Source organism: Chrysochloris asiatica, unplaced genomic scaffold, assembly GCF_000296735.1.
Source record: "Chrysochloris asiatica unplaced genomic scaffold, ChrAsi1.0 scaffold00051, whole genome shotgun sequence".
NCBI lineage: Eukaryota > Metazoa > Chordata > Mammalia > Afrosoricida > Chrysochloridae > Chrysochloris > Chrysochloris asiatica.
The window spans coordinates 17,491,524-17,503,759 of NW_006408569.1; the positions used below are offsets into that span (position 1 = coordinate 17,491,524).

General features: G+C 36.0%; 2 pseudogenes; one reads left to right on the plus strand and one right to left on the minus strand.

Moving 5' to 3' along the window:
• LOC102828011 overlaps positions 1–3,642 on the minus strand; it is a 6,523-nt pseudogene extending 2,881 nt beyond the window's left edge.
• A 5,762-nt stretch (positions 3,643–9,404) lies between these two features.
• LOC102836181 lies at positions 9,405–10,147 on the plus strand (annotated as a pseudogene).
• The last annotated feature ends 2,089 nt before the right edge of the window (positions 10,148–12,236 follow it).

A 12,236-nucleotide genomic window follows, 5' to 3' on the forward strand; every position in this document is an offset into this window, starting at 1 on the left:
AATGTAATGAAAACAAAAATCCTCACCACTAGACCAGTAAACAACATTCTTGTCAGTGGAGAAAAGATTGAAATTGTTAAGGACTTCATTCTTCTTTGATCAACTATCAACACTTATGGAAGCAGCAGTCAAGAAATCCCATGACGTATTGCATTGGGCAAGTTTGCTCTGCAAGATCTTTTTAAAGTGTTGAAGAGCAAAGATGTCAGCTTGAGGACTAAGGTGTGCCTGACCCAAGCCATGATATTTTCAATAACCTCATAACCATGCAAAAGCTGGACAGTAAATAACAAAGACTATAGAAGAATTCATGCTTTTGAGTTATAGTGTTGGAGGAGAATATGTTGGAAGAAGTGCAGCCAGAATGCTCCTTGGAGGCCCGGATGGCCTAATTTCATCTCTCATACTTTGGACATATGGTCAAGAGGAACCATTCGCTGGAGAAGGATATCATGTTTGGTAAGTTGGAGGGTCAGAGCAAAAGAGGAAGACCCCTAACAAGATGGATTGGCCAAGTAGCAGCATTGATGGACTCAAACGTGGCAACAATAGTGAGGTTGGCCCAGGATCATTCAGTGTTTTGTTCTGCTGTGCATAGAGTCGCTAGGAGTTGGTACTGACTCAATGGCACCTAACAACAACAACAACAAATTCAGCTAAGCAGTGATGCCAGAGATAGAGGCAGAGATGATGATTTGGAATGACAGAGTAAGGAGCTCTGGTAGTGTAGTAGTTACGAATTGGGCTGCTAATAAATAGGTCAGCAGTTCGAAACTACCAGCTATTCCATGGGAGAAAGAGGAGGCTTTCTGCCCCTGTAAAGATTTACAGCCTTGGAAACCTTGGTGGATTCTAACCGCTGACCTTGAGGTTAGCAGTTCAGCTCATCATCCACTATGTTACCAGAACTCCTTCCAATTGCCTATCTAGAGGTAAAATTATGAGTAATTAGACATGTGTGGTTCTGTGGGATAAGCACTGGACCACAAGGTCAGTTTGAAACACAAGGATAGCAGCTCAAACCCATCATCTACTCCTCAGAAACCCTATGCAGGATACCTATTAATCAGAACTGACTTGACTACTTTTAACAACAAGCCTCTGATGTTGACATTCTTTGTATTTTATTTGAATTAGCCGTTCCTTAGTTTGATCGTTTTTAGTGCCCATTAAAAAAAGGAGGGGGGACTTGGTGTTTTTCAAACTATATGAACTGTCTTAAAATCAGTTCAAATCAACTCTATGGCAATGGAATTTTTGTTTTTTTACACACACACACACACACACACTTTATATACTATCAGGGCCCCTTCCCAATCAATAAGTTTACTGAATGAACAATTCTTTGGATTGCTCATGACTTTCATATAAAAGCTATAGAATTTTAAACATATCTATTTATTGTACCCCAAATTGCATGAAAATATTAATGTTGTCAAGAATTTAAGTTTACTTGGTGCAACAATCAACATTCCTTTAAGAAGCATTTTAGAAATAAAATGATGCACCTATTGCATTTGGCAAATCTACCACAAAATACTTCTTTGAATTTGAAGTATTACAAAGCAATGATGTTAGTTTGAGGACTAAGGTGCACTTGACCCAAGCCATGGTATTTTCAATTGTCCTATATGGATGTGAAAGCTGGACAATAAATAAGGATGAATTAAAATTATGGTAGTTGACTAAATTATGCTAAATATACCATAGATTGCCAAAAGACTGAACACATTTTTTTGGAAGAAGTACAGTCAGCATGCTCCTTAGATGTGAGGATGATGTGGCTTCCTCTTGGTTTTTCATATTGGACATGTGATCAGGAGGGACCAATCCCTAGAGAAGAACATCATGCTTGCATCTCAATAAGAAACGTGGGCACAGTGATAGCAACAATGGGATCGAAAGATTCAAACATAACAATTATTGTGAAGATGAAGCAGGGCCTGGCTACTTTTTGTTCCGTTATACACGGGGTTGCTATGAATCAGAAGCTACTCCAAGGCAATATTTCATATATTAACTAACTGAAGTTAGTGGTTTACAGAGACTTTAAGTTGATTTTCTTGCAGTGTAAGCTTGCACCCTGGAGCCCCATGTCTCCATGCCTATTAACTTTTCAGAGTCTTGAAGAATGACTTATCTGGTTTTATTAATCTATTTGACCTATGCAACACAACAATCCTCTAAATGTCTTTAAGATAGTAATGGGATCTTTCTCATATCTATATCTATATCTATATCTATTTCCCCAAAATTTGAAGTCAGGATGACTTCAGTCTACCCTCTGTGCTCTCATTGCAACAGCTATCACTGAACTACAAATCTGAGAAATAGTTTCAATGTTCTCTTTCTTTAACTCCCTTTCCTTTATAAAAATGACTTTATTTACCCTTCTATGGCAGTGGATTTTTTGTTTTTTACACACACACACACACACACATAAACTTTATATACAAGCAGGGCCCCTTCCCAATCAATAAGTTTACTGAATAAGCAATTATTTGGATTGCTCATGACTCTCATGTAAACATATCTACATCAATCAAGGGAGGTGCTGAGAGTTTTTTTAGGCACTCAGGTGAGCAGTATGGATTTGAAGAAAGGAACTGTGCTAGGATTCAGCATTTCAATAATTTCTCAACCTTGAAAAAGTCACTGAAAGCCTCTGTAAGCCTCAAAATTTTCACTTGTAATTTATGTATGCTGTGTCAATTTATCTTCTCAACAATGTTAAAATTTCCTTATTTAATTCATGACCTATTTATTATGCAGTGAAGTTGGAATGATTACAACAAGAGGACCTTCCTAGTGGTGTAATAAGAAGGCACCAATAGTACAACTTGAAAACCACAGGTGTACATACAATCTTCCCCTACCACGTCATGCTTGAAAAGCTTGGGAGGTTAACAAAGAAGATATGCAGTGACTGCTTAGGACATACTTGTGACCTAAATCCTTCAACTTACTGAAAGTAGTTATTGCCCAGCCTGGTCTGTCTGTCTGTCAGTCTCTCTTACTGTAAATAAACCTTTGGTTTCAGGGAAGATTAAGTGAACGTGATATGTGTTGATTCTGTAATTAAAAGACAAGTCGGTACCATCTGATTTTTCTCAAGAGCCTGTTACCAACTAGATGACAAAAACAAAAAAAGTCATTTAAAAGGGTAGAATTGTCTTAGATCCACTGAAAAGTCTAAATCAAGCATATGATTTTGTTTCTAAGTTTTAAAAAAATTGTTTTAGCCAGTCACCTTTGCACAGAATTTGAGCATCTCAGCACAGTACTTTTGTGTTGAGGAATATATATGATTAAAATGATTTCCAATGATGGTCAAAAAGGTAAGGCTTCAGGAGATATAAATATTTTAGAGCTGAAAGGAAGGCCTCCAGGCATTTTGGGGGGTATACTGAGGGCTTTCCATTGATATTTCCTTCCTTTTTTCCAGATATCTAATCCTAATAAAATAACTCACTTCTTTCAGGTTTCCCCTCCCTCTGTACCGCCATTCTGTTCCATTCTCAAAGGCTCCCTACAATTTATAGAGGTGGTGTCATCTGCTTTAAAACATCTAAATAACTTGCTCTGCTGCTGAATAAATTTGTTCCCCATCTGGATCCCACAGCTCTCTACAACCTGAGTCATAGTGCTTACTTTGTCAGTAATCTTTATTAATATTTCATCAGTCATTCCTTTCCAAAGGGATGAGGTTTGCACTTTCCCTGCCATGCTGGGAAGGAGTGATAGAGGCAGAAAGACTTACTTATTTACATAGAGATTGCAAACTATTATTCTCCAAGTAATTTTAAAGTGCACACACTGCATACCACTTTCAATTGAGCCTGACAAACATAAATCCATAATTAGAGTTGACTTTTTAAAGGGAAAAATCACATTTGCAGAGGAAATAAGAAGTGCTATGATTTAATATACAGCTTTTCAAAGAGAGACAATGGGAGTCAATTAATTCTGTCCAGATGCCTATTCCACTAACAAACGCATAGACTCAAGTCATGTATTCTTTCTCCATATACCTTTTACTTCTACTTCACTTTTTGTTTTGTTCTGCCTTTCTACATTTTGTCCTCGACTTCCTCCAACTTCTACCTCTACATGTATCTTTATGTCTGTGCCTAGTCAAGTTACTCATTTGTTCAAATTCCAAACCTTACTTCCTTGATTTTATAGTTCCTTCTCAGACCTGTTATTCATTTTTTCTAACTCACACAACCTTGTGCCTGCTCCCATGCTTGCTACTCTTTACTCTGAGAGTTTCTCATATGTCAACTCCATCAATCTAAAGCTATATTTTTCTAATCCTAGGATGGTGACTTATCTAAGTATGTTTAAAGTAACCCTGGTTTATCACTTTTTACTGTATTATTATTTAGCATTATTGTTGTTGTTAAGTGCCAGAAAATCTATTCAAACTCATAGGGTTTCCAAGGAGATGTTAGTCGATTATGTAACATAGCTCCCCTTTTTTTTTCCTGTAAAGTGGTCTGCTTATATAATCATGTTATCTAAATCACTAGTATTTTAATCAACAATACTGTGCTAGGTATTAAGTGCTCAAAAATAATCGTAAGTTTGTTAAAGATAATCAAGCCACTATTTGACTTGTGATCATATCTCCATTATTTATTACCTATACTATCTCTGTGAATATTGTGTCATAGTTTTTACAAATATTACTAACTCTAGGAGTCTTTTTAACATGTGTCAAATGCAGGAATTGATTCAACACAAATTGAGTGCATATGTGATAACTGAGGTAGGATTGGATCTCAGTATCATTGACTCACTTTATTCCTGGAGTGAATATGTCAAATATATCAGCTACCTATCTGGTAGCGTAGTGGTTACGAATCGGGCTGCGAACCTTAAGGTCAGCGGTTCGAAACTGCCAGCCGCTCCGCGGGAGAAAGATGAGGCTTTCTACTCCCGTAAAGATTTACACCCTTGGAAACCCTGTACAGGGTCGCTATGGGTCGGACCCGACTCGATGGCACTTAACAACAACAACAACATATTCATTAATAAGAACAAGCATGTACAATATGAAGAAACAGATGGTTAAACAACCATTCAGTAATTTGTATTCTTTGCCTTCAGATTTCCATTTCTGGATTGCACTATTTAACGTGATATGAATATATTTTTCATTTTCCTTTCTGATTACACTATTTAGTCTGCTATTAATATCATTTTCTTTTAATTGAGTACACACATACTACTTATTTCACAATCAGCATATGACATTGACAAAAACAAAAGAGTCCTGTGCTAGTGTCTGGAAAAAAATTAATTAGATACCTTCTTAGCACTGAGTTTTAGATACACTGTGGTTGGTCCCTGAGCTCCCTCAGGAATGGCTATCCTTGGATGGTAACTGCAACCAATCAAAACTTCTTCAGAACCTCTGGAGGCTGAAAACTTACTCATTTACCTCACCTGTCAGACACACAGTGACACCATTTCTGAGAGTTGAGGCATCTTATTATTTATAGCTTTCACTAATTGCCATATCCTTAAAAGTTCCTCAATAACAAACAAAATTCAGCGTATTCAATAATGCACTCTAACCCTGACTTCAGTCTCAGAGGCTACTCCCAACTTATCTTTCCAGTGTTATCTCTCATTACACTCATTCATGCTATTAACTTCTGCTATGCAAAACTACTCACAGTTACTGAACGTGATTTCTACTTCTCAGCAATTTTCTTTGTACCACAGTTCCTCTCCTGAAATATTCTCCTTTCTTGGGCCCCTATATTTCCATGGCCAAATTTGAAATAACTTTTCTTTCAGGCTTAACTCAAATACCATTTCTTCATATTCTCCTTATCCCAAAGCAGTATTTTCTTCCTTGCGTCTCCTATTATACCATAGTTTTCCTTCATTTATGATGTTTATAACCTTATACTCTACAGGACTTATTTATCCCTAAATATTATTGTTTTTGTTGTTTATGTGTGTCATCAAGTCAGTTCAAACCCATAGTTATCCTGTATAGAGTTCCCAAGGAGCAGCTGGTGAGCTTGAACTTCCGACCTTGTGATTCAAACTGACTTTTCAATCCAGTGCATTAATGCATAACTTTGATTAAATTGTAAACCAGATAACAGCAGAAATCCCATCTTATAGATCTTTGTACCACCTTTAGGGTTTGGATAGCAAACATTAGGAGTTCACTCAATGACTGATTAATGAAATAATGTATCCAATTTATTTAGCCTATGACATCAGAACACCTGTTTTCAATTGGACTGACCTAACTTCATCCAGTTTTTCTGTCATGCAGTCATACTCATAGGTAGTCCAAATGATATGACTCAAGAAGATACTGTCATCTGGATTACACATTGCAAAAGCTGGAACAATTCTGATATGAAAGCAGAAATTTTATGTCAAATTGATAAATAACTCATTGTCACTGGTAGAACCCTTGTGTTTCTTTATACTTTCTAATGTCATAAGAATGAATGTCTTTCAATAAGTGTTATTACACATCTGTCATCATAATAAAAAATTGATAACATTTAATTCTTACATCATAATGATATTTTCTATGAATTATGAGAGCAATGATAGCCTTTGATGCTACTGTAGTGTGATTATAGCTACAATTCTTTCTCTTTTTTCTGTCATGGATGCAGTAATTTAAGTTTCATGTGAAAGTATTACAATGAATAGCTCTTATACTAATTGAAATACTATTATCTGAATGATTCCCCAAAGCTTATCATTAAGAAATTAAAAACAAAACAGAACAATAACAACAAATCTGTGTCTAACCAAAACTTTGTTGTTGTTTTTTTTTTTGGAATTATTTGTTAGTATTAGTATGCACAGTTTTCTTTGTATGGAATTAAAATTCTTAGCTTAAAAGAAGACTATAAATCAAATTGAATTTGGTATGTTTTATTATTGTTGTTGCGTACTGTCAAATCATTTCTTACTTACACCTACCTTATGCACAACAGAACAAAACACTGACTGTTCCTGTGCTATCCTCACAATTGAGGTTATGTTTGAGCCCATTGTTATGTGTTCAACGGTGCTAAATGGTATAGAAAAGTATTTTTTCCTAAGTAAAAGTGATCAGATAATCTTAGAGTCAGAGAATCTCAAGGTTGAAATAGAATGTTGGGTGTTCCAGTCCAACTTACTACTTAAAACAGTGATATTTCTATAGTAGTTCTTACAGGTCCCTACCCAGTTTCAGTCTGAATTGCTGTAGTGGAACTTACTTTGCAAACTTTGCTTTCAGTTCTGTCTTGCAGTAAAAAAAAGACCACACCTTGCCTTAGACGTTGTTAAAATATTTAACGACGAATCTTTTCCTTTGTCTTGTTCTCATTAGTTGATCTTGGTTCTTTTGACCATTTAAAATTACACTTCTACTTTAGTATTTTGTCAATTTCTTCAAAATATAAACCTAGAACCAAATGCAATGTTATCTTTGTTGACTGGACATTACAGAAATGTGTGATTAATGCTATTCACAGAAGGCAGTGGTGGTTAAGTGGTGGAATACTTTCCTTCTATGCAGGAGACCTGAATTCAATCCTGGCCAATCCTCATTCAATGCAGCCACCACTTGCCTGTGAGTGGTTCTGTGATGCTAAACAAGTTTCAGTGGAGCTTCTGGAGTAAGACAATTTAGGAAGAAAGGTCTGGCAATCTTCTTATAAAAATCAGCCAACGAAAAATCTGGCCATAACAATTTGAGCCTCTGTTTTGTAATCTGATGTGGACATCTTCTGTTTTAGCATAACATCAACTTTGCATTGTGATCTACTATGTGGAAACTAACTATATTGGTAAGTAAGAAGTGACTGTATAGGTAAATTTGTACTTAATAAGAAAGAACTGTGTAATCATATTAAAAAGTACAAAAGGAAAATGAAAGTTAAAAAATGTTTATGCTAAAATATATCACATCCAACTCATAGTGATGCAAAACAGAGGTTATATAAAGTACAGATTTGATGCATTAGACAATAAAGACAGAAGATCAGAAAAACTGTGGGAAAACAAAAGGTCATTAAAAAATACTGCCTGAAGCAGAGATGATGGCATGGAGAGATGGAGCAACTGAGGATTCTAGACTTACGGAGGGGGAGGAGATTGTGCTGGCGGCTGGGGGCAGAGTGTGCCCTTTGGCTGTTTGAATGATTGTATATTCCTGAGTATCTTGGTGCACGTCCAAAAAAAAAACAGAGGGAATAGAAGTAATACTGTTAAATGATGAAACATGCAGGGAATTTTAATAATTGCAATGAAATGAATTGATGTTCTCCTATGTAAACTATCACTCAATTCACAATAAAAACTTAAAAAAAAAATACTGTCTGGTCCTGTTCCATTATTATCACAATTTTTGTTTTATTAGGAGGAAGGTGGAGAAGGTTAATATCATCACCCCAAAAAAAAAGCCAAGGGCCAAATATGGAAAAGACCATCAATTGCTTATATCCAATTTCAGCCTGAAGCTGAAGGACATTAAAACAAATCCACCAGAATCAAAATTTGACCTTGGACATATACCACCTGAATTAAGAGGCCATCTGAAGAACATATATAAGCATTAGACATTAATGATCAAAGACCGGAAGAGTTGTGGGATTACATCAAGGACATTACATAGGAAAAAAATCAAAAGTTCATTAAGACAAGAGAGAAAAAAAAGACCAAAATGGATGCCAGAAGAGATTTTGAAATTTACTTTCCAACATAGAGATGCCAAGGCAGATAGAAAATATGAGGAAGTTAGAGAGCTGAGCATAACATTTCAAAGGACAGTTTGAGAAGACAAAGTAAAGTAGTATAACAAAATCTTCCAAGACCTGGAGTCAGAAAACCAAAAGAGAACTCAACACTTCTCAAGCTGAAAGAACTAAAGAAAAATTAATCCTTAACTTTCAATATTGAAGGATTCTATGGACATAATATTGAACCATGCAAAACACATCAAAAGAAAATGGAAGGAATACAGAGTCACTCTAACAGAAAGAAACTGTTGATATTCAACCATTTCAAGAGATAGCATATGATTAAGAACCAATGGTACTGAAGAAAGAAGTCCAAGGTGCACCAAAGACATTGGCAAAGTACAAGGCTTTGGGAATTTATAGAATATAAATTGAAAAATTCCAACAAACTAATGCAGCACTGGAGGCACTTACACATCTTTACCAAGAAATTTGGAGGAGATCCCCTAGCCAACTTATTGGAAGAAAACTCTATTTGTGCCCATTCCAAAGAAAGATGACCCAAGGAATGTTGAAATCACTGAACTAATTAGTATACCATATGAGTAAAATTTTGCTGAAGCTAATTAAAAATAGCGCAAAAGTACATAGACATGGGCTCCATCACAGGATGATGACTGGCAGGATAACATGGAGTCCAGCAAGATGGCGACTCTCAAGAACACTCCGAGAGATGCCTTGGTAATGGCACAGATCCTGAAGGATATGGAAATTACAGAGTACGAACCAAGGGTTATAAATCAGATGTTGGAATTTGCTTTCTGTTATGTGACTACAATTCTGGATGATGCAAAAATTTATTCAAGTCATTCTAAAAAACCTAATGTTGATGCAGATGATGTGAGACTGGCAATCCAGTGTTGTGCTGACCAATCTTTTACGTCTCCTCCCCCGAGAGATTTTTTACTGGATATGGCAAGGCAGAAAAATCAAACTCCTTTACCACTGATTAAGCCATATGCAGGTCCTAGACTGCCACCTGCTTAACAGCGCCAAACTATAGGCTGAAGTACTTGGTTAAAAAGGGACCTAACCAAGGAAGACTAGTTCCATGGTTAAGTGTTGGTGCTGTTAGTAGCAGACCTACCACTCCTACTATGGCGGCCTCACAAACCATATCTGTCCCAGATAAAGTTGCAACTCCAGTGTCAGTGACAAGCCAAAGATTTACGGTGCAGATTCCACCTTCTCAGTCCACACCAATCAAACCAGTTCCTGCAACAACTACAGTTCAAAATGTTCTGATTAATCCTTCAATGATTGGGCCAAAGAATATTCTTATTACTACCAACATGGTTTCATCACAGAACACAACAAATGAATCAAACCCATTGAAGAGAAAACATGAAGATGATGTTGATGATATTTTGTAAGGAATATAGTCTAGCCTAGATGCGTTTCAAAAGTATAATTCATTTGAGCCCAGTATATTGAAATAGAACAGTCTAAATCTTCTCAAGTTTTATCTTAAAAAACTTAAATGTAGCTGCAGTATTTTTCACTTTCACTAAAAATTTAGATGTCTTTATAATAAAAGTAGAAATGTTTTTACATTAGGTTGTAAGTATAAAATGTTAAGTTACTTCTTAAGATTTGTATTAATGTTGAGTCCTATGGCAATTCTATGTATAAGGAACAGCAGTACTTAAGTTTCAGTTTCTAGTCTGGTCAATGACTAGGTCTTTGATAACTAATTTCTAATGTACATTTAGATACTGTCTTTAAAGGTAAATGGTTACTTTTATTGCCGTTAAACTTCTTTGATCAGATTTCTCAATTTATGAAACAATTTTTGGGAGAAGATAAATTTAGTGATCCTAAATCCATTTGGAATGTAAATTATTTTTTGGTCTTCCATAACTTACCAACTCTTCAACCACTTTTCTATATCTTATTCATTTTCTATACCTCTCTTCCTGGTTCCCCCAGGCTTAAGTTTCTCCCTATTCCTCATTAAAAGGCCAAAACTGGAATTTAAAAACTGTCATTACTCATAATACAGCTCATTTTCACTTAAAAAAAAAAAAGTACATAGACATGGAACTGGCAGAGATTCAAGAAGGGCGTAGACAAGGGTGAGGAACCTGGGATATAATTTCTGAATTCAGATTTATCTTGGCTGAAAGCAGAGAATACCAGAAAAAAATGTTTACCTGTACTTTATTGGCTATGCAATGGCTTTAAATGGTGTGGTTCATGACATGCTATGGATAATATTGTGAAGAATGGGTATTCCAGAAAACTTAATTGTGCTTATACAAAACTTTTATGTAGACCAAGAGGAGTTGCTTGAACAGAACAATAGGATACTGAATGGTTTAAAATCAGAAAAGGTATATGTCAGGGTTGTATTTTTTCACCATACTTATTCAATATGTATGCTAGGCAAATAATCTGAAAAACAGGATTATATGAAGAAGAATTTGGCATCAGGATTGGAATAATATGCACTGACAACCTGTGATATGCAGATGATACAACTTTACTTTCTGAAAGTGAAGAGGACTTAAAATACTTACTGATGAAGGTAAAAGACCACAGCCTTCAGCATAGGTTGAGCCTCAGTGGTAAAGAAGACAAAAATCATCATAACTGGACCAATAAATAGCATCATAATAAACGGTGCAGTGAATTATTTAAAGAATCTGCTAGCCATAATCTTTGTAAACTACCACCAAACGACTTTTTCCAAATGAGTCAGACTAAGAAAACATGGGAAAGATGCTGATAGATTTTGTGATTTTGTGATTGTTACCAGGGCTTATTGTTATTTAAATAACATGGAACTCTGACATGCATATAAAATGATCCATCTTAGAAGCAGAAAGGAGAAATTTACTACCATCAAGGAAAAAGATCCAGGAGTGGATTGTGTCCTTTAAACCCTGAGATTCCTGCACATTGTACTTTATTGATTCAGGAGACAGACCAGTGACAAGAAAAGAGTGGAAGAAGACCAGCAGCAAAACCAAGATCCAGAGCACAGGACATATTGGTGGATTTACTGGACCAGGGAACAATTACAGCTTAGTACCTGTGGTCAGGAGCCTGGCTTGTGAAGTGAGGTGCCTCCAGGAACTTTAATTGGGGAGCTAAATTTTCTAACCATCACTCATCTGTCAGTTTACCGTACTGTGGGGGCTTGTATGTTGTTGTGATCCTGGAAGTTATGACACCCATATTTTAAATACCAGCAGGGTCACCCATGGTTGACAGTTTTCTGATGAGCTTCCAGATTAAGACAGATTAGGAAGTAGAGTAGGACTACATCCAAATATTTAGTCACTGAAAACATTATGAATATCAAGGAAACACTGTCAGATAGCAGCAGAATATGGAATACTGAAAATGATGAAGAGCACCAGAATATTGCCAGATATAGTGCTGGAAGATGAGCACCTCAGGTTGAAAGACACTGAAAATATTACTGAGGAAGATCTGCCCCTTAAAAGTAGAGTTGAC